Here is a 22,798-nt window from a genome sequence, read left to right as displayed (position 1 = left end):
ATAGTAGAGGATAGGAAAGGCAGCAGAACACAACAGACACTAGTATGGCAATATGTAAATCAATGGATGTGTAACTGATGTGATTCTGCAATCTGTATTTGGGGTAAAAATGGGATCTCATAACCCACTTGAATCAAAGTGTGAAATATGATATATCAAGAATTATGTAATGTTTTGAACAGCCAACAATAAAAAATTAAAAAAAAAATAAAAACACACGACTAGGCAATGAAAATATTAAAACACATAAAAATTTATTTCTGATAAAAAATAAAGCACTTTTGGGCTGGGGTTATGGCTCAGTGGTAGCAAACTAGTCTGGCATGTGTGAGGCACTCAGTACCACATAAAAATAAAAACAAAAATAAACTATTGTGTTCATCTACAATTTAAAAATACTTTAAAAATAAAGCATTCTTAATATAAAAAAAAAAGAAATATCTTGACACACATTACTTTTGGGATCTGGATCAGTTGAGGCAAAAATTCTGGGTCAGATCACCTGTGTAGACAAGGATGATCCATTAGCTTTTCCAAGCCAGTTTCCTCCTTTCAAGAGTGTAGCCTCATAGGAAGTGCTTTTGTGAAGATTAGAGATAACATGAATGACAACACGACTCTACTTCATAGAAGCAGTGACACATATAAGAAACAAAAACTTTCATAGGGGTAACTTGAAAGAAAATTTCTGATCTTAGAAAATGAGTTTTGCCTGTATTCTTCTCCTTTGAAATTTATGATCGGGTCACCTTTTCCCACATGTTCTTGTTTTTAAAGAGCTGTTGCTGCATAATAAACAACCATAAAAAACCTCAGTAGTATACACAATAAAGCCGTTCTTTCTCGATTATATATCTGCAGATTGGCTGCGATTCAGCAGATCAAGGTTTAGCTTGGCTTGAGACTATGGAATGAGTTCAGATCTGTTCCAAATGTCTCTCACTTTTCTGGGATTGGCGAGCTATCTGGAGCATGTTCTATTCACAGAGATGGCAAAAGTCCATGAAGATAAGCTCAATTTTGCAAGCTCATTTCAGTCTTAGTGGTATCTTATTAACTAACACAAGTCATGTGGCCTGGCTCTACCCAAAAAAGCAGGAGAGTACAGAGGCTGCGTGGTGCATGTTGGGTCATTTCCTAACTTTGTTCTAGTCTACTGCATTTTTATCCAGATGTACAGAAGAATTTAAATGACATCTAATGTTTTATTTTAAAAGATGCATTTTATTTATATGTCATAGACATTGAACAGTTAATGAAATGTTTTTGAACTCTAACTTGTGAATATCGCTGAGGATAACAGTGAATGGGGAAATGTTGAAGAAATTTCAGTATATATAATAATGCTCAGTTCAAATTCTGTTTGGATCTTAAAATAATAGAGAGTATGATAAGACTATTCTCCATTTTTTTAGGACTCTGTAATGATAGCTAACTTATTTTAGACATAGATGATAGTTTATTATTTGATTATAGGATTCCAAATTAATTTCATAACTTCCTTTGTTTTGGTTATGTTACAATAAGCAAATTATATTGTTATAATATAAATAGATTATAATATGCAGCATGTTATATGTGTACATTGTGTATATATAATATGCATTTTCTACTTTGAAGCATATGTTTGATATAAAATAACTTAATGTACCAATGGAAAAAAATTGATATTTAATATTTAATTGAAATTTATGACTCCTTTCCATCTTCTACCATTAATTATACTTTTTGTACCAGTTAAAAACATTTTTTAGAGACTAATAAATATTTCCAGGTAGAAAAAAGAAATTATGTGGAGAATTAAAGCTGTTTTTATGACTTAAAACTTGGTAATAACCTTCATTGAAATTAATATTTTTCTACTACCTATCATTTTTAAAAAAATATACAAAGAGTCTTGGAAAAAATTGAAATTATAGCAAACAAAATAAAATGACTTATTTTTAGAACTCATTTTAAAATGAAAACAATAAGCATAGTAAAAGGAAATAATTCTAGCATGATTTATTTGTTTCAAATATCTTATTTTAAAATAAGAGAGGAGATTCTTGTAGGAAAAAAAAAGAGCAGATGAAATTGTCTACATATTAAATTTTTTATGTATTATTTTGGAAGACTGAGGAAGGGAGTTAAAATTTATAATATTAATTGGAGATATTCTGAAAGGAATTCTTTATTTTATTCCTTTGAAAACCAGAATGCTACATTGAAATGTACTCTATCTATTCTTTTATGGAAATGAATACAATCTGTGTGAAATTCTAGTTGTGTTGGAGAAAGAAATGTTAAAAAAAAACTCTGAGGTTTCCATATAAGAGAAATCAGACTCTGAACATCTTCAAATGTTTTCTGTATTCATTAAAATGAAAAACCGTGACAAGGATCAAGCCTGAAATCAGATAGGTTAAGAAACTGTAATTGCAATCCAGAAAACCATAAACACTTTATATTACTGACCATTTGACTACAGCTTCACAATAAAGAAAAAATAGTGCTTCCAGAGATAAAAAGTAAATCAATCACACATCAAATATTACTTATTTCACATTTTCTGCCTTTGTTGTGATTTATCTCTTCTAATTTATTTCAGCAAATGAAGTAAAAACTACATCATGAACCTGGCTCTCTAAAAATTTTTGTTAGGAACTTACATGCATCGAGAGCAGGGTACTCGAAAATGAGTTATTGTTATGACACATTCTTGAAAGAAATTTTTCACAAAGATAAACAAAGAAGGCTAAAGAGTAGTCAGAGCAGTACTGCTCTTACATGATGTTGTTCATGTTCACTATGAAATATTAATATATATTCATGCTCACATTTCTATGCATGTGTATGTATGCATATAATTTTAATTCATGTTATCAAAACAAAATTATTATAATAAAGCCATCCACTTGTATGAAGTGAATAGTACTTTAATATGGTACTGTTAAGATAAACACACAATATTCATGAGAACAGAGACTCAGAGTGTAAGGACACTTTGGAAGTGACATGCATATGTTTATGACTTTTTGATGGTGATCCCTTAATAGGTGTCCGCTTACACACAAACACATGGAGTTGTATGAATTCAATATGTGCAGCTTTTACACATCAACAATATCTCCAGTATGGTGAAAAACCTAAAAATTCCAGTATCTTTTTTTTATTCTGTAAGGTTCCATCATCATTTAACTCAATTTTAATTTCCCTTTAAAAGTAGATGCCAGAAATTAGCCAAACCTCTTTGATGCAAGATTTTAGGAAAATTAAAAGATTCTTTTTTCCCCATATAGGGAGAATCTCTCTTTAAATTACAAGATAATGTCATGCAAAACACTCATATTCTACAATTAATTAATTATTCATTCATTTGCCCTTTTTCTTCACCCACTGTGTTCCTATTCCTAATACATGGTAGATACTCAAGAAATATTTGTGGGGCTGAGATTGTGGCTAAGTGGTAAGGTGCTTGCCTAGCACACATGAGGCACTGGGTTCAATCTTCAGCACCACATACAAAAATAAATAAAATAAAGTTATTATGTCCGTTTACAACTAAATAACTCTTTCTTAATAAGAGATGTCAGAAGCCATACAGGCAACTTGGCATTTTTACCTGATAGAATTGTGCACACATAACACTCATTTATATAGTGAACCCCAGAACTTTTCTAGTCTATCTACTGTTTCTCCGAAAATTATCACCTTCCTTGCTGGGTGCGATGGCTCCTGCCTGTAATCTCAGGGGCTCAGGAGGCTGAGGCAGAAGGATCTTGAGTTCAAAGGCAGCCTCGTCAAAAACAAACAAACAAACAAACAAAAAAACAAAAAAACCAAGATGCTAAGCAACTCACTGAGACCCTGTCTCTAAATAAAATACAAAATAGGACTGGGGATATGGCTCAGTGGTCGCGTGCCCCTGAGTTCAATCCCTGGCACCTGCCCACCCCCACCCCCCGCCATATTATTACCTTCTTTCCCATTGAAGAATAAAAAGAGCACTGCTTCTTTTAAAAGTTTAATACACCAACATTTTTCTTTTTTTCTCCCCCACCCTTGCGTGGGCTCCTTGATCAGTCTTTTTCCTTGCATTTCCAATCTGTGCATCCCTATGACATAAGTCTTCCAGCATTTAGATGTTATTTTGACATAACCTTAGAAAAAGGCTTTTTGAGCCTGTGTTCTGCTCAGATTACTATTCACCATTTTGCTTTCTACTCAGCATGAAATCCCTCCTCTCGCCTGCCCCTTTGGTTGGATATATTGCCTCCATTTCTACACGGGCTCCAATCATTCTCTAACTTGTACAAATGTGGGTTTCTTCTCTTCACTTGTCTGAAATTGCTGTCTAAAGAATATTAAATTTCAAGACCTCTTAGTCCACATTTTCTTTAGTCAGGACTTACAACTGGCCCTTCAATATTAGTTAAGAAAAGCTCACTATTGTGTCAAACAAGACTTACAATTTTGCTGGAGATTAAACACTATGGAATTTTAATTTTCACTCATGGAATGAACCCACTGGGGATCCAGATTGGAATTTGAGACTGGAAATGATAAGTGTGATGGACTTTGAATTTTCAGTCTGGGGCTCAGGTTGAGAACAGCTCTGCCATATCCGATATATATTGTTTTCAAAAAATGCTGAAATTGCTCTAAGAGTTATCATCCAGCTGAATAAACACAGAGAATCACAGGTGAGAGATTCATGGTCCAAGATGGATGTGAGGAGTACCAGTTTGTTCACACTCCACACTGCAGTGAAGAAACACAGGCTTAGAGAGGTAACTGCAAAATTCTACCATATCTTTTTGAGAAAATCCCTTTTCTCCTGACTTCCATGAAACTCTTCTTTCCTTTTTTACAATCTTTCTGTCTAGTATACCAGACAGTCCTAATTAGCACTTTACTTTTCCTACATTAGTGTTTAGTGAGTTTAATTATACAGTTTCAAATAATATGTATGTGTTACATTTTGTCTTGAGCATGAATTTATTTTTTGTGGTATAGAATCTTGTTTCTAATTGATGACTGCCTATCTCTATTATTGACAATCTTAGATTGCTGAAATCTAACACAATGAAATACATATCCAATACCTTTTCCTCCAACAGTTTGTTGATATTTGAACTAGAGACACAGGAATTATATTATTCATTACACTTTGTCTTACTCCTATATTTAATCTATGCTCATAGTGTTTTCTGACACTGACAACAGATATGGATAGCTTTTTTACTTGTAGTTTTCTAATGATCTCCTAACTGGTGTGCTTTCATTGTTCTCTTATCCCATCGAACTTATATACTCTTTCATGTATTACTCTTAAATATTATGGATTTAGTTATAACCTTATTTACCATCAAGTTTCAATTTCTCACCATAAGATAAAGCTTAAACCTTCAGTTTGATAACCATGCTTCATTACCTACCATTCATGATATAGATGCCCAGATCACTTTTGAGATAAGAACAGGTAAATTAAATGTCATGAATGAAGAAGATATTCTTTTAGCTTCAAAATAAAAAATGAAAGTAAAAATAATGGCATCTATAGAGAATTTACTATGTGCCAGGCACTATACTGAGAGTGTTGCATGGAATAGCTCATTAATCTTCCATACAGTTTTCAAAGTTGTTATTCTCTCAGAAACAGGTTTAAAGGTGTTTATTTTCAAAAATTCATATTGTTAGGCATTGATAGAGACTTTTGTGTAATTTTGTCTCCAAGATGAAAAGATGACCAAAGAGAACCTGTCTTTGATCTCAAGTTTGTCTAACACTGAAAACTGCACTATTAATTATTTTTCCTTACTGTTTTTCTCATGTGAATATATTCTGTGGCAGTGAACATTGGAGATGTTGGAGAAGCAAAATGAAGAAAAATAAGTTACTGGAATTGGTTTAGTAGCTGAGTATATTTGAAACCAAGGAGATTGAATGAAAGGATTTCCATAGATGACATTCAAGGCTTTGAGCAGAAGATAAATGTATTAGAGATGGATAATTTGGAATATTAGGGTGGTTATGATGTAAAAATGGAATCCAGCAAGTAGAAAAAGGAGGAAGTAAAGGAAGTTTTTGTAAAACCCTAGGGAAAAAGTGAATAATGACATCAGCATCAATTTACACAGGAGCACGATGGTCAGTCTTCCTGTGAAACTCAGGGGAGTCAATTTCTACCTTCTGATAATGAGCAATTATTCTGGTATTAATGTCATGGTCTTCAAAATTAAAGACTACCATTTTTACACCATCCTCATAGTGAACCTTCTTATGAAAATCATAGCTTCATGGGAAAAGAAAAGGTATCATTCATTAGTAGTAACCACATTAAAAAGTCAATCCAGAGATAAAATAATAGCCTGATTAAATCATCAGTTGTATCTTGTGGCTGAACAAAAATTTTTAGTCCAATAAGTATAGCCCTGTGTTTATTTAAACCATAATCTGTTCATATATTTCCAATCAATATAAATATAAATTAATTGTGATTTTCTTAAGTCTGGGTTTCTGTAATTTGTATGCATGAATTTTCTTATTATTTCAACCAGTGGGTCTTTATAGTGATATGATGTTTTTCTGTGTCTCTGAATTACTTCAGTCTTCATTGTTTTTGTTGTATTACACACAGAAGTGATTTCAGAGTGGTGTTTAGAATGGCACTTGTGCGTGAGGGACAGGGGTTGAGAATCTATTGTCTGGAACAATTTTCTCCATGGTGAAGAGACTGGGGAAGAAAATGCTGCATCTCGGGATGTGCAGACACCTCAGTAACAGAGTCATCTCCAGTTGGTCTATTAGCTTCCGCACAACGTTGATTGAGGTCGCCTCTTTACCCTTCTCTATTGTTAGGAACTTTCAGGTACATGCTTGGATGTGGGAAGACAGAGCATTTTCAGTGCTGAGACAAACCTCAGAGAAGACAAATATAAGTCTGATCTATGTCTCTGCTCCTCTCTCAAAGGTGTCGTCCACATCTTTCTCTTCCTTTATTTCACAGGTCACTGTCCTGACCTCTCACATTGTCCAGCTCCCCACTCTGCCCACAACCCTGATAAATCTAGTAATTACTCCAGTTTGTGAACATTTGCTTTGAGCTGGGTCCTCTGCTAAGCCCTTTGTAGGCATCGTTTTATTTAATCCTCAAGACAATCCAGAGGGGTCGATATTATCTCTCCCTGAGGAAGCTGGAGTTTAGGAAGGCCAACTGCCTGCTCACAGTCATGCAGTCTTCAGGAGCCGAACTGGGATTCAAGTCCTTTCAGCTGGACCCAATCACTGAGCTATATTTAAAACTCAACTAGGATTTAAGAGTCAGAGACAGTGTTACGCAGAAATAAAGACTGAACACGATTGTAAGATAGAAAAATAGTTTGTGATCTTTCCTTAGGGCCATGTTCCGGGGACAAGTATCTTATTGGGGACAACTGTGAAGTTAGCCAAGCTTATCCTCAGCTTTTGTATCACTTTTTATTGTCTAATCTACTTAGGATCCTGTGACAGTTAGTGACCCATGCTGCCCTGTGCTTCTCATGCCAAGACAAAAAAAAGTATTATATAAACTCATTTTTTCCTGAAGGGTAAGAAACATAAGGTTTTATTTCTCTCAGAGAAATTTGCACTTTTGAGATCTCAAAAACAATCAGGGGTTACTTTGAATGAATTAATTTCAGACTGAGATATTGTTCTCACTCTTACTTTGACAGATGGGTAAAAGATGCAATTTAGGTCTAGGCCATGTCCCCTGTTTTTTCAAGTCACACCCTCTAGGTGATCAGACTTTGCACTGCGTGACAGCTAGATTTCTCATTTCTCCTTTATGGAAACTGTGTTCTTGGTCAATTTTATTTTGCTTTTCACTACCATTGTTATGATCTAATAATTGTACTGGCTTCAAGTTTCATAGGAGCCACAGAGGTATGTAGTGGGTGACTGTTCAATTAATAGAAAAGTACTTAATTCAGTGTTTGTTAGGAAATAACAAGCTACTGAAGATTTGTCAAAATAAAAAAATACAAATATGCATTTGGCAGCATTTTAATTTATTTAGAATTTATTGTCTACAGTATCTTGATATTGGTGAATGGAATAATTTTTATAAAACTAAAATACTACACTCTGTTTATGTTTGTGTCTAGCTATATTTCATTCAAGGTATATAATTTCATTGTTGATGCCTTAAGAATCAGTGAGAGCAAGAATTTACTGAGACGCAAGCTGTACATGCTAAAACTAGGTATCAGTGAAATGAATGATACAAGCCATATTTTCCCGGTAATGGATGCCTTGCTAGGTGAAAAGATTAATGTAACTTCAACTTTGTCATGGTGATAATCTAGTTGTGTCTATATTTACAAGTAGAAAGAGGAAATGAAAGGAAATCACTATCTTATATTTTAAAGATGTGTCAGTTATGTTTTGTGCTGATGAGAGGAAATGAATCCCCATCTGATTAAAAGAAGAACTTTTGATTCCTCAGAATAAGTCTTGAAAAGAGCCAATGTTATTTAAAAACATCAACACAAAACACAATCCATAAACTGCCTCTGTGGCTATATTTATGATTAAGTAAAGTACATACCATATCACAGCTAAACCAGTGGAACTGTAGAGGTCTAACAGTAAAGGATCACTCCACTCAATGGATCAGATCAAGTACCATGTCAGTCATTGTATAAAAAAGCATTGGGTGTAATTGACAATGTCACATGATCAATGAATCTGAATCTGCAAAGAAAAATCAAGGTTTGCTTTTAAGACTTACATGGAGGAAAAAAAAAAATTTTTTTTTTTTTTTTTTTTGGCAGCAAATGTTAGACCCACTGGCAATGAATCTGATTCCTTCCTTGGTGGAAAGATAATTGGTTCAGGAAAAATATGATTAGGTTTTGTCCCCCTAGAAATCACAGAGAATTGAACTTTTTCAATTCAGTCTTTAGAGGAGACATACAAATCTGCAAGACTCCACGGTCACAGGCATGCGGTTCCGGCCCCAGGTGTGCCTGGCACAGAAGCTGTGGCCAGAATCTGAGCCTGTCAGATGCATACTGCCATGTGAGAAGCTTCTGGGATTAGCAAGTAGCAGGTTGTTCGGGAGACGCCTAAATGGCATTGGTGGGCTGGGCAAGAATACAGATCCACAGGAAGCTGGGCAAGGAGGGAAGACTGGATGCAGGACCTCAGTCTCAGCAGGATAGTCTGTGGTTGGCAGGCTGAAGCTCCCTGACAAGATCAGCCTAACTGTTTTGGAGTTGACATATTGGACTTATACCCCCTAAGTTGATTTGTGTCCGAAATATTTTTCCAGAGCTAAAAGATTGCTAATTTTACAACTTGGGAGAAGAGAGGGCATTCTCTGGGCTATTTCCGTTCTTCAGGGAGCACTTTCCTGGGATGCATGGGGATTGTGCTTATGTCAATCTACCTGTTTATTCCATGTACTCCGTTATGATCGATCACCAGTGTTGCCTGACATTGAACTGTCCATTTGTCCTTTCTAGCTCTGCAGCTGCCTGCAAGAGATAAAGTGTAGATAGATGCTGGATTCAAAGATGGGGTGATAATGACCTCATTAATTCACACTGTGATATGATGAGACATTTAAACTTCAGTCTCTTTCAAAATGTGGATACCTTCCATGATATTCCTTAACTAATTCTGTCCTTTCTCACTGTATGTCTCCTTGTCTATATTGAAGAGACCATTGCTTGTTTTCCATATGTTAATACTCAACCCGAACAAGATGAGGCCCACAGCTACTGCCTGTGCTTTTATTTCTTCCTGGGAATGGAGTCTTGTACACCCTGACATCTTCCTGTCCTTTACAGAGGTCTCATGTCTTGTCCACCTTTATGTGGGTCCTCTGTGAGCCATCTGAGTAAAAGAACAATAATAAACTGTTAGCATCAAAGCCTGAGACCAAAAAAAAAAAAAAAAAAAAAAAAAAGTGGGCTCTTAGTGCAGGAAAGCAAAGCTGCTCTTTTCTTGTAATAGTCACTTAATACTTTTACACTTGGACTCCAATTCCATTTACACTTCAATTCCTTAGGTTCAACCAGGCCCACCGGTCATTTTCAGATAATGAATTGTTTCTAAGTCATCTTAACCTTGGAAATATAATGTAGACAATACTCAACTTCAGTCAAAATTCTTCTACTCCACTAATTTGGGTCATCTACCAGCAGCAGGGATTCTGCAGTAGAAAACAGCTATTCTTATTACTTACCGTGGAATGATGTCTTGCAAATCTGGATTTTTGAAGCCTGTAGAAAGGAAAGGCTGAGGGCTATCAAATTCCAACATAGACACCATAGGTTTTGCTTTGATTACCCTGACCTCAATGGGTGTTTTAAGCCAACTCTTGCTTGTAGGCACTTTTGTGGAATTTTCAGTCACTGGAGTTACTCAATTTCTGTTTTTAAGATCTAGTTATGCCTTCCCCCTGATCCTGGGTTCTTGAAAGCCCACTTTCATTCACATTCTCAGGAGTCCCATTGGCATAAGAGAACAAGTGTCTTTTACAGGACAAATATGAACGCTTGGCCTGTTAGTGGAAGTGCCTTTACTCCCCAAAGTTCAGCCCTTCATTCTGGTGCTACCAGTAATTACAGCCAAGCTCCTACTCTTTTTATTCCTCAAGTTATTAAATTTTAATAGTGTGTAATTTCAAATATGGTATCAAGTTCTAAGTGACATCCTTGAGTTTCCTTTCATTGGGCTGAAATAACAGGGAACATCAGGGACACGTTAAGTGATGAAGTGCTCTGGCAGAATATTGCAAAGTTGATCTACTTTCAGCCTCCAGCTTTTCTCTTTGCCTCATAAACTTACTTTGTTGGCTGGAGGTGGGTGGTCAAATAGAATGTATTTTAGTCTGTTTCCCCTGCTTTAACAAAATACCTGAGACTGGATGATTATAAAGAATAAAAATTTGTGTCTTACAGTTCTGGAAGCTGGAAATTCCAAGGTCAAGGCAACAGTAGATTCTATCTCAGGTGAGGGATGCTCTCATTCTCTAAGAAAGAAACTTCTTGCTGCATCTTTATATGATGAGAGTAGGGGAAAGGGTAAAATGCTGTATTCTCACCTGGCAGAAGAAACAAAAGGTGTAAAAGAGACCAGACAGTTCTCCGAAGCCTCATTTATAAGGGCATTAATACCATTTGTAGGGACAGAACCCTCATGACCTAATCGCCTCTTAGAGGCCCCAGCTTTTAATACTATCACCTTCTGGTTTAAGTTTCAATATATAAATGTTGGAAGGATACATAGGTCCAAAACATAGCACTACATAAAATTGACTTTTGTCTCACTCTGTTGCACAGGCAGCCTGGCAATTTACTTGGGAAGTTGTTGAAATCTATGTAGGAGTGAAGGCAATAAAATATTTGATGACAAAAGCAGCCAAAGTTAGTAAACAGAAAAAGGAATGTAGGCTAGAAAAGACGCACGATCCATTTGTTGAAATTGACTTGAAAAGGCTTCTGTGTTTCAGGGATACTTTTCAATACCAGAACCACATTGCACCCATGGCTTCCTTAGTCCCTGGTAAAAGGTGGCAGTGTAAAGCTATTTTCTCATCACCTGAAGCAGACACACCCATGTGATTGCCTACTCCTTAGCTCTCACTTTTATTGACTCAGGATTCAAAAGTCCTAAGTATCAAAGTGGCCTAAATGTCTGCTTCAGAGAGGGTCATTCTAAAGGGTCTGTCAAACAACATATCATATATCCATGTGCATGCATATATGTGTCTGGATAAATATATAAAATATATATCAGTACAGGTTATTAGGGAGAGGCTGCATATCCTTTTCCCTGATAGTGTGTTTTAGTCAAAAGAAGAGAGGGAAGAAAAAAGGTCCCATGTCTCTTTGATGGAAAAAATTGGAGAAGGAGAGCAAGTCCTGTATATGGGGCTAAGGAAAGGAAGACAGAGTCCCAAGAAGGGTGGTTGGGGCTTTGTTCATTCATTTATCATTTCTATATCAATTTTGACATTATACCTTCTCTAAGTTAGATAGACTGTAGTTATCTTTAGGAAAAAAATATATGAAAATTTTTAAAGGTATCTTCCCTTCTCCTTTTGCAGTTGAGGAAGATTTAAAAAGTAAGCATTCCCCTGCTGCTAGATACTGTTATTCTTAACATGAGATTCTCCTGGTGACTAAATATCAAGATCCAAATGAGTTAAAATTAATAAATATATATTGCATATTGGCTACACACTCAGATCAGTAGTGGGTTCTGTGTTTATTTCATTAAGTGCAGTGATTTCTATTTTTGTGTCTCTTCTCAAGGTAAAATAGCGCATTTATACATTTAGAATATGTTCATATTCTCTAGTTCCTTTTGCAGTTATGAGACTATCGATGAGGAAGGACCCAGTGTTGCTCAGGCACCGAACCATCCATAGGTGTCAGAGGAATGTTCACTTCTTTATCCTGCATCTTAGAAGGCCCTACGTGACCATGCAGTCTCGTTGGCTCCAGTGATTCCTCTGCCTGTGAGCTTAGAGTCCAGAGAGAAGAGAGAGCATGAGACCAAGAACAGCCTGATCATAAGGCCTGACACTGTGTGCTCTATACTTTCAGCTAAACAGATAAGTCACTCCTTTCTTCCTGAGGGGAGGGAATGAGGGAATGGAAAATACCAAGAGTGCTCCCACCTGTAAATTTCTTTTCTGGGGACGGTAAGGGAAATAAATGCATTTTCCTCTGTGGAAATATGATAAGTTTAAATGAGTTTCCTCCACAATGGAAAGTGCACTCAATTCACTCACAAAATTTGAACATGAACACAAATCAGCTACTTATTAGTTTTGCCTTGGGCAAATTATTTACATTTTAGGCTTTTATATTCTCATAAGAAAAATGAGAATGATTCCGACTTTCATAGAGTGACTGTAGAAATTATAATAGAGAAGCATTGGTGCAATGAAGGCACTCAATAAACGGCAGAAAATATTGTATTTACTTATCATAAGGATGATCTCTTTGAGCCTCAGTTTCTTATCAGTGAAGTTAGAATAGGCATAGTGCACGTATTGCATGAAACTGTGGCAAATTATATAAGACAGCATGTCTGATATGAAAGTGCCTGACAATAAGATTTAATTTTTAATATCCTTGTTTATAGCCAAAGAAAGGCCAAAGGCCAAAATCTGTTTTCTGAAATTCTAACCTCCCCTCTTGGGGCTTTGGTCTTCCTTTTCTTAGCCTCCAATGTGAGATCTGTTGTCCTTTTGCCCAGCCCAGAGACACATGATCTCTGTCCTTCACATGTACCTTGTTCCTGATAACATGTACTGATTGTGTGTGTGTATACACACATGGACATACATGCTATATGTGGCATTTTATGACATGTAATATTTCATATACATAATAACCTCTATGGTGTGGATTTTGAATGTCCTCCAAAGGCTCATGTGTTAAAGGCTCTGTCTTCAGCCAGTGGATCATTGGGAGGTACCAGAACCTTGAAGAGATGGGTCCTGGTGGAAGAAAGTTAGGTTATTAGGAGATATGCCCTTGAAAGGGATATTGGGATCATGGCCCCCTTTCTCTTTGTTTCGTGGGTTGCCATGAGGTAAGCAGACCTCTCCCACCATATGCTCTTTACTGTAATAGACTCTGCTACCACAGGCCCAAAGCAACAGCATCAAGCAAACATGCCCTGACATCCTTAAAATTGTGAGCCACAATAAACCCTTTCCTTTACTAAGTTGATTATGTCAGGCATTATGGTTTGTATGTGAAGTGTTCTCCAAAAGCTCATGTGTGAGATAATGTAGGAGGTTTTAGAGGAGAAATGATTGGATTATGAGAGTCTTGACCCAATTAGTGAATTAATCCCCTGTTGAGATTAACTGAGTTATATTTGAAGGCAGGTAGGGTATGGCTGGAGGAGGTGGTTCCCTAGGGACATGTCTTTGGGGTATGTATTTTGTGTCTGAAGAGTAGAGTCTCTCCCTCCCCTCCTCCCTCTTTCTCTCTCTGCTTTCTGATCATCACATGAGCTGCTTCCTTCTGCCAGTCTTTGGTCATGATGTTCTGCCTCACCTGTGCCCTGATGAATGGAGCCAGCTGTCCAGAGACTGAGACTGTGAGCCCAAATAAACTGTACCTCTTCTAAAAAAATCTGACTAAGTATGTTGTCACAGTGACAGAAAGCTAACTAACACATGACTATTATATGAATTTAAGTACATGCTTATTTCACATAATACTTTAGCTGTGGCCTCTTAAGTTTCTGTTCCTTTTTTTTTAATGAAAAATTTCTGATTGGAAAATATGTGGAAGAAGCTATTTAGAGGTCATTTAAAAAACAAAATATATCATAAAATACATGTAGAATTATAAACCAATAAAGACTTCAACTTATAAAACAATACGTGGGAGAGATTTGAGAAATTCTGAGGTCATTTTTAGGTTCTTTAAAATTATATAATATGGACTAACATCTATGTCACTTACACATAAAGCCAGTCCTACTGGCACCTGGGTTATTGAAGATGATCTCTCTAGGGTTATTATTTATGCTCACTTACAGACTACTGGTACAGGGCCCTAAAGTCATGTTCAGTCTTGGGCAGAGCAAAGAAATTCCTGGGGTGAGGCCTGAGGAACTATGAATTAGGGCAGCTGGACTCCCTTCCTCTTTATAAAAGCAAGAGTGGAGTTGGCAGAAGTGTAAAAAGGCACATTGTCCACAGCTGGATATGGTACCAGCGGCATTTGATTTGAAATCTTTTGTGCAAGGCTATTTGTATTGTGTCTTCCTAAATCTCATTTAGCTGCGTCTCAGCAAATGTGAAGACTAAACTCCAAGCAAGCAAATTGGCATCTCTGTTCATCATCAAAATTTGGAGCGATATCTTGAAGCAGAAAAAGAGTCTTTTTGAAAATGCTTGAAATGTTGTCGAAGTGCATCCAGGGTCAAGTTCCACATGCATTATTTCAGGACTTGTTCTGTCCACTGTTAGTGAAAGGAGGGAAGACTGAATTCACGCATGTGCAAACTGACTTCTATTGTGCAAATTCTTGTCTCCATGCATTTCTTTTTAATGTGAGGGTTTGTTAGAACAGCTCCATAGAGACTTCCTAGTGGAGGAGAGAGGCTTAAATTCCCACAGGCTAGGACATCAGATTTTACATGTAAATGCTGACTTCATTGTTGAGAAGTTAACAGAAAGGATAATAGAGGTCAAGCTCATCAGCAATTCTAAAATAGAAATGATATTATTAACTAAGTGCATATTTATTAAGTGCTTGGGAATGTTCGAACACTTGAGCATGGATTTACTAATTTTAATCTTACAACAAATTGATAAAGTTGATATGTCATATCCCTGGACTCTATACAAATCTCCAACTTAACGTGAGTATACAACCTTGAAAGATTTCAGAGACTGTTGGACATGAATCTACGTGTCCATTTCTACCTGCAGTTCTACAAGACTTCTTCCCACTTCCTTCTTGAATAAAGAAGGAGAAACAAGAGAAACTGCAGATATGCCCAAGGATTTTGAACACTTAGTGGATGTTTTAGTCATTTTTCTCTGCTATGACATAAAAGTCCCAACCAGAACAATTTTAAAGGAGGAAAAAGGGCTCAAGGTTTTAGAGGTCCTAGTCCATAGAAGGCTGGCTCCATTCCTCCGGGCTCCAGGTGAGGCAGAACATCACTATAGGAGAGGGTGGCAGAGGGAAGCAACACACATTGGTGATCAGAAAGCAGAGAGAAACTCCACTCCACAGTACAAATGTATACCCAAAGCCACGCCCCAATTCCCACCTCCTCCAGCCACACTCTACCAACTTTAGTTAATTCCATTAGGGATTAACTCACTGATTAAGCTAAGGCTATAACCCAATCATTTCTCCTCCAAACCTTCTTGCATTGTCTCACATGTGACCTTTCAGGGTATACCACATCTAAACCTGAACAGTGGATAGAAGGGAGCCGTACAAAGTCTACAAGTCTCTCTCTTTTCCCTTTCTTGCCTTTTACTAAAACAGATTCATTCCATGTTGGTCTTGTCTTTTACGAAGTCCAAATTCCTTTCAGAAGACAAGCAGATTTTTCTGGTTTTCTTCATCTGCCTTCCCTCCCAGGCCTGACAAAAAGTTGAGGTAATTAGAAGTAGTTTCTGCTTTGGGGGAATTTTCTATTTTTCCTTAGAATCCTACATGGCTAGTGTCCTTGTCACCTAATTTTGGTCAATTTTAATAAAGGTTTTCTGTGTATTGTTCATTCCTCTCAACCAGATGCCAGGGCAGGATGGAGTTTAAAAAAAAATTCCCAAATTCTCAAATGCTTTTGTTTATTTTGTTTTTTTCCCAGGGCTATCTTTCTGAAGCTAATGGTAAGAACCTGTGCCTTTCTTTCTAAAGTTGGGTGCTTCTGGAGAGCAGAGACCACCAGAGATGTTCATTCAGGAATGAGTTCACACACCTGACTTTTCCTACCTGTTCCAACAACTTATTTCCAGCACAGTTGGTTGAGAATATTTGAAGATAGAATATTTTCCACGATGGTATTAAAATTATTTTTCTTCAGTCTTGAGAACTTCTGCAAATTGAGTATTTCTCTCCACTTACTATTAGCAACTTTAGTATCTAACATTAACTCATATTTGGCACGGAGAAAATAGAATTCTCATCCTCACTGAACTCCCGCTCTTCACTGACACATCAAGTCTGTTGAATTTTTTCTTCCTTATCTTGTGAGACCAACATCTTGCATTTGGTTCAAAGAAAAACCAAGGAGTTACCTTGAGTGCTCCCATTGGATCATTTTCTATGGTGGGTTTAGTATCTCAAGGTGTAGCCCAAGTAACTGATTCTATTCCATAAAGGCAGAGTTTAACAAAATTCCCTGCTTTCTCATCTTTCCACTGAGAAGCACACAGTGCCGCGATGCTGCTGGCACCCACTTTGGGACAGTGATCCCCTGAGTCCTTCCATTAAGCATGAGAACAACTTCATTTGCAGTAAATAAGAGTCAAAGTTCAGACTCCAGGCAAGGCACGATGATGCACACCTGTAATCCTAGCAGTTCAGGAGGCTAAGGAAGGAGGATCATGAGTTTAAAGCCAGCCTCAGCAAAAACAAGATGCTAAGCAACTCAATGAGACCCTGTCTCTAAATAAAATACAAAATAGGGCTGGGGATGTGACTCAGTTGTAGAATGACCCTGAGTTCAATCTCTAGTACCCTGCCTCCCACAAAAAAGTTCAGATACCAAACTGGGTTCAGAGCCAGAACAAGGAGTTTTCTAAGAATCCTGTCTGCTACCAACTTTAACTTGTTGATTTTGAACTTCTGGAGAAGATGCATTTGAGTGCAGCTCTTCCAACTACGAATGAGTATCCCCCAATCTCAGGATAGCTCAGAGGTAAGCAAACCTGAGTTTCAGTAGTAATAGACCACCCAGTCTCACCTCTTTTCCCATGTGGGGGGCTTGCTCCACACAAGTCCTTTCAGACCCTGTTTTCAAATTTGTTCTTATTATATTTTCATCTTGTCGGAGATCAGTTAGCAGAAGTTACCATCATCTTTTGCGTTGACTCTAGCAATTGATTTTCAGTTGGTGTCTCTGCTTTTACCTGGATACAATCCTCACAGCCTCATTAGTTTCCCTCTTTATCTGTCCCACTCTAAGCCCATAATCCTTTCTCCATGGCAGTCAATGTAAATTTTAAAAAATGAGATCAGAGTATGCCACTCCCTTATAGCACTGCAAGGACTTCCCAGTAAGCTTAGAATAAAATTGCACAGTATAAAATCCTAGTGGTCTGGTTCCCATGCACTTCTATGATGCAGAATCTGTTTTGGTTCTTTACTATTAGACTTTAGTCAATCTTGTCTTTCCTCTGTCCTCTGAATATTCTAAGTTTACATTTTCAAAAATGGTGTTTATGTTTGCTCTATCTCTATGTGCAGTTATCCTTTTGGCTATTTCTTGTCAGCTAAAATGTCATCAGTGGAGCAAAGCCCTCCCTGACCAAAACAGCCACACTCATAACCCTTCCAGTCACTCTTGTTATAATAGTTATTATTCTCTAAATGATCATAATCATTTTTTTTCATTTATATGATTATTAATCACCTTTTACCTATGCTTAAATATATGCTTATTTAAATATGAACCATATTTATTTGTTTATAGATGTAGTCTTCATTTTAAGGGCTCAATAAATACTCAAAGAATATTTGAGTAATATTTACGACAAGTATTTTGAATATATAGCTTTAAAATATCATGAGTTCATGATGGTTTAATAAATAACCTACATTTATTGATTTTCATTGATACTTCTCCTTTCAAGAGATAGGAGTGTGTATGCCTCTACTTTCTTGAATCTGGACTGTTATGTTACTTCCTAGATCTTAAGAATCTAGCTATTTCCATTTCTTGTTTCTTGGGTTGCTTGCTTTTGAATGTCATCATGAGAAAAGCAAACTGGTACACATTTAGGATCATGTGGGATTTTTTTTCTTTTTGGATACTAGAAATTAAGCCCAGAGGCATTTTACCAATGAGCCACATCCCAAGTAACACTCCCACCCTTTATTTTTATTTTTTTATTTTGAGACAGGGTCTTACTAAGTTGCTTAGGGCCTTGCTAAATTCCCAAGGCTGGCTTTAACCTGTGATCTGCCTGCTCAGCCTCTGGATTAGCTGGGATTATAGGCATGTGCCACTACACCAGGCTGATTTAGGATTTTTTTTTTTTTTATCTAAGCTGAGATTCTAGTCTACAGCTAATGTCTACCACCTCACATGTGTGAGTGAACCTTTATATCAGAAGCATTTTTTTTCCTTTAAAGAGAAAGAGAAAATATTTTCTTTGTAGACTACACAGTCTTTGTTACCGATACTCAAGTCTCCTGTTGTGCAAAAGTAACTATAATATAAACACATGCTTGTGGATAATACATAATCAATTGAGTTAAGACTATGTTCCAATAAAACTTTGTTTACAAAAGTAGATTGTGTGGGCCAGGCCTGGCCTAAGGCATTTAGTTTGCAAACATGTACATTAGAAAATTTTAACCCCTGTCATTAAACTGCTTTCATTTTTGAGCTACACCAATCAATGACACAGGGAGCAGAGATGAATCATCCCAATAATTCTTGCATAAATGGCAGACTTGTGAGGAAAGTAAATGCTTTTAGTTGTGGTAACATACTGAATTTGAGGTGATTTTTCTATGTATCAATATATGACTGACATTAAAGTCAATCTTTTCCAAAGATTAGTTAATTTCTCTATATTTAAAATATTTCTATACATCTATATTATAATGTCAAGTAAAGTCCATTGTTATCTTAGCATCATATAAATATGTCATATAATATATAATATATCAATTTTAATAATGTTTTATAATATCAACCTGAATGATACATATTGAATATAACCATATAGAAGTTTGAATGACAAGGTACAGCCTTGACTACTTAGCTTCAAAATAAAACATTCAAAGATATTCAAAGTAGAGTCACAATAAGTCAGTTTAGGCTATTGCAATGTTGCATGCATATTTTTCTCAAACAAATACTTGCATAATACCCTAGCCTATGGGAAAAGAAAAACAATCCACTCATTTATAGTCCAATGTAGAAAAATTGAAATAATTCTCCAGAAGTTTCAGACCTCAGGCATAAATTTTGATGTAATATGCATTTATATTAGGAAAGTACATATAACTTTTGTTAAGCTTAAGAATTGTCTGATGTATTTTTACTATAGAGCACATGTAAAGAAAAGTACAATTTTGTGTCTTATATGAACGTTTTTTTCATAATTTTATTTTTCCTATCATCAGAGATAATAATGTGGTTATTTCAATTTCTTCAATGAATTAGTGGCACTATATTAAGGAATTTCATGCATTTAAAATTCATTTTTGCCTACGACACAGAATTTGTGGGAATTCACTTTAGTGTACACATCACTTGAGTTTCAACCAAATGTAATGTGGATTTTACATATTGTTGGTTACATTTCAATATTTGAAAATACTCAAAAAATTGCTTTATAATTGCATTCCATAATATAGAAGTCTCTGCTTCCACCTCACATGTCATTAATGAGGCAAATGTCTTGGTGTAAATGTTCTAACCACACATTATTTCTTCCAAATAGGGACCAATATTAATATGTGACCTTTGGATCTTCTGCCTAAAAACATTAATGGCAAATGCTTTGGTTTATAAATTGTGAGTAATCAGAAAATAAGAAAAAAAAATTGCTCAGTCAAAAATGTCATTAAAAATGACAAGAAGCTTAAAGTTTTTTGTTTTTTTTTTTTTTTTTTTTAACAAAAGTAGACATATTGAGAAGAGGAGTAAAATAAAAGTATGTTATTTGCAAATATACAGATTCTTTTTTTCTTTTTTCTATTTTCTCTCTTTTTTTGAGGGGGAATGGGCTAGGAAATTAGTAAGAAATAATATGTAGAATGCTAATCATTAAATATTTAATGCAACTTATGTTTATTAAATGCCTGAGCACTGTACCCAAATTTTTTTTGCACCATCATAAAGAGATGCATGTTTCTCAAATTCTTCAATGAAAATTCAAAACAGGAGAAACTGTGTCAGGGTAACCTGATATTTTCCTTTTAGTGTGGGTCAAATATGCATTAAACAGACAGTTTAAGCAAAACCTATTGAGATCTCACCTCTTTTAGTTTTCTTCAAGTGTCACCTTCATGGTTGTCGGGTCTCCTGCTGGAGGTTTCTGTGTTTAAGAGGAAAGGTGCTAACGTGATATAGGATTTTCTCAAGTGCTTCCCCGGCCCTCTTTCTGCTGCTGTTGCCTTTGTTTCAGGGGGAGTTGCCAGCTGCCTCTTAGTTCTGTGATAGCTTAGAAAAACCTGCTCTGTAAGCATGTTAATTTTCTTCCCTTAAGAAAAAGCTTGCTAATCTCATGAGGTATTGCAAACTTTAAATTGAAGTAAATAGAAAAATTGCTAAGTAGAAAAAAAAATGTTCCATAGAGCTTCTGATGAGGGGAAGCACATCTGCCACACAATAGATATGACATCCTTCAGCTCATTGCTTCCTCAGGGTGTGAAAAAAAAATGCTTGCTCTTTAGTAGGCATCTGTTTTGGAGCACCAGCAGGTAAAGGTGTAATTACTGATCTCCGTGTTACTTGACCTGTGGATTATGTAGGAGTGGTCTAGTGTCTCTCTCTCTCTCTCTCTCTCTCTCTCTCTCTCTCTCCTTTACTCTATTGAAATTACTCTTCCAAAAGACATCTTCAGACTAACAAGGCCTGGTCTCTTATTGTTTGCTTGTGTTTGAAGATTCATTGTTTTCCTTTAAGAGTCAAATTGACAATATGAAAGCATTCAAGATCTGACCAGGGATTTTTTTTTTTTTTTTTTTTACCAGTTTAATGTCATTGTGGTCTGAGAGCNCCAGGGATTTTTTTTTTTTTTGTACCAGAGATTGAATTCAGGGGCATTTGACCACTGAGCCACATCTCAGACTTTTGTTTGTTTGTTTGTTTTTGTTTTTGCATTTTATTTAGAGACAGGGTTTTATTGAGTTGCTTAGCACCTTGCTTTTGCTGAAGCTGGCTTTGAACTCATGATCCTCCTTCCTCAGACTCCTGAGCCACTGGGATTACAGGCATGCACCACCATGCCTGCCTGAGACCTGGGTTTTGAATGCTGTTCTTTTCACAATGATCATGCCAGTGAGGTTGACATAGGTGTAAAATTGTGCAAGTGAACTATGAGAATTAATAGAGAAGAATGCATTGTTTGGGCTCATTTGGAGTATTCCAAGCAGAATAAATCCTTCCTGACAAAAAAGATGTATTTTGAAAGGTGTGACAAAATAGTATATTTGGAAGTTGTTGTGTTAAGCCCTTAAGTTTTGGGACAATTTGTATACAGCAATAGATAACCCATAACATAATTTCTTTATCACACTCAGTAAATCATATCATAACTACCCTATGAAATAAAGTGCAAAACAAAGGTGTTTCATTACTCATTCTGTGTCAAGGTCTTCTTTTTATTTCTTCACAACTTGAAAAACCACTCAGCACACTGGACATTCCACATACCCTACATGGGGTTTACTGTTTGACATCACTAAGGTTGTAATACTGACTTGACTATATTGCAACATCATTTTGATATTTAATGCAGAATTCATGCAGATACAGACATGACAGTATATTATTTGATATATAATGAAAACATCCTCAAATCATTTCCATGTTTTTAGATTAAGGTCACTTCACCAAAGGGTAGAATGGAAAGATGATGTGCTCTAAATGCTTAACCTTGGGCACGGCACACACATTTCATTTGCCCAAGAAAGTCACATAGTCAAATATCAATGATTTGAGACAGCTTCCCAACAAAGAAAAGCTAGGACCAGACCTATTCTCAGCCAAGTTCCACCAGACCTTCAAAGATGAACTAAAACCAATCCTCCTTAAATTATTCCATGAAATAGAAAAAGAGGGAAACCTTATAACTCATTCTATGAAAATATTATCATCCTGATTACAAAACCAAAGACACATCAAGGAAAGAAAGCTTCAGGCCAACATCCTGATGTACATAGATGCAAAAATTTTTAATAAAATACTGGCAAAACACAAAGACATATTAAAAGGTAGCACACTATGATCAAGTGGGGTCCATCCCAGGGATACAAGGTTGATTCAACATATGAAAATTAATAAACTTATTTTATCACATCAATAGACTTAAAGGTAAGAAATACATGATTATACTATAGATGCAAACAAGGCACTTGACAAAATA

The 22,798-nt window shown here is 36.1% G+C and overlaps 1 long non-coding RNA gene across 1 annotated transcript; it reads right to left on the bottom strand.

Annotated features, from left to right (window-relative positions):
* Positions 1 to 799: 799 nt before the first annotated feature.
* On the bottom strand, positions 800 to 22,518 carry LOC125617792. The gene is made up of 3 exons (XR_007348908.1): positions 22,388 to 22,518; positions 8,938 to 8,945; positions 800 to 811 (listed from the first exon to the last, which is right to left on the bottom strand). It is a non-coding gene; the product is annotated as an uncharacterized LOC125617792 (long non-coding RNA).
* Positions 22,519 to 22,798: the final 280 nt, after the last annotated feature.

The sequence above is a fragment of the Marmota marmota genome, unplaced genomic scaffold (genome assembly GCF_001458135.2).
Source record: "Marmota marmota marmota unplaced genomic scaffold, marMar, whole genome shotgun sequence".
NCBI lineage: Eukaryota > Metazoa > Chordata > Mammalia > Rodentia > Sciuridae > Marmota > Marmota marmota.
Note: the sequence above shows the minus strand (reverse complement) of the source record. Positions and strands in the feature narration are given on the sequence as shown.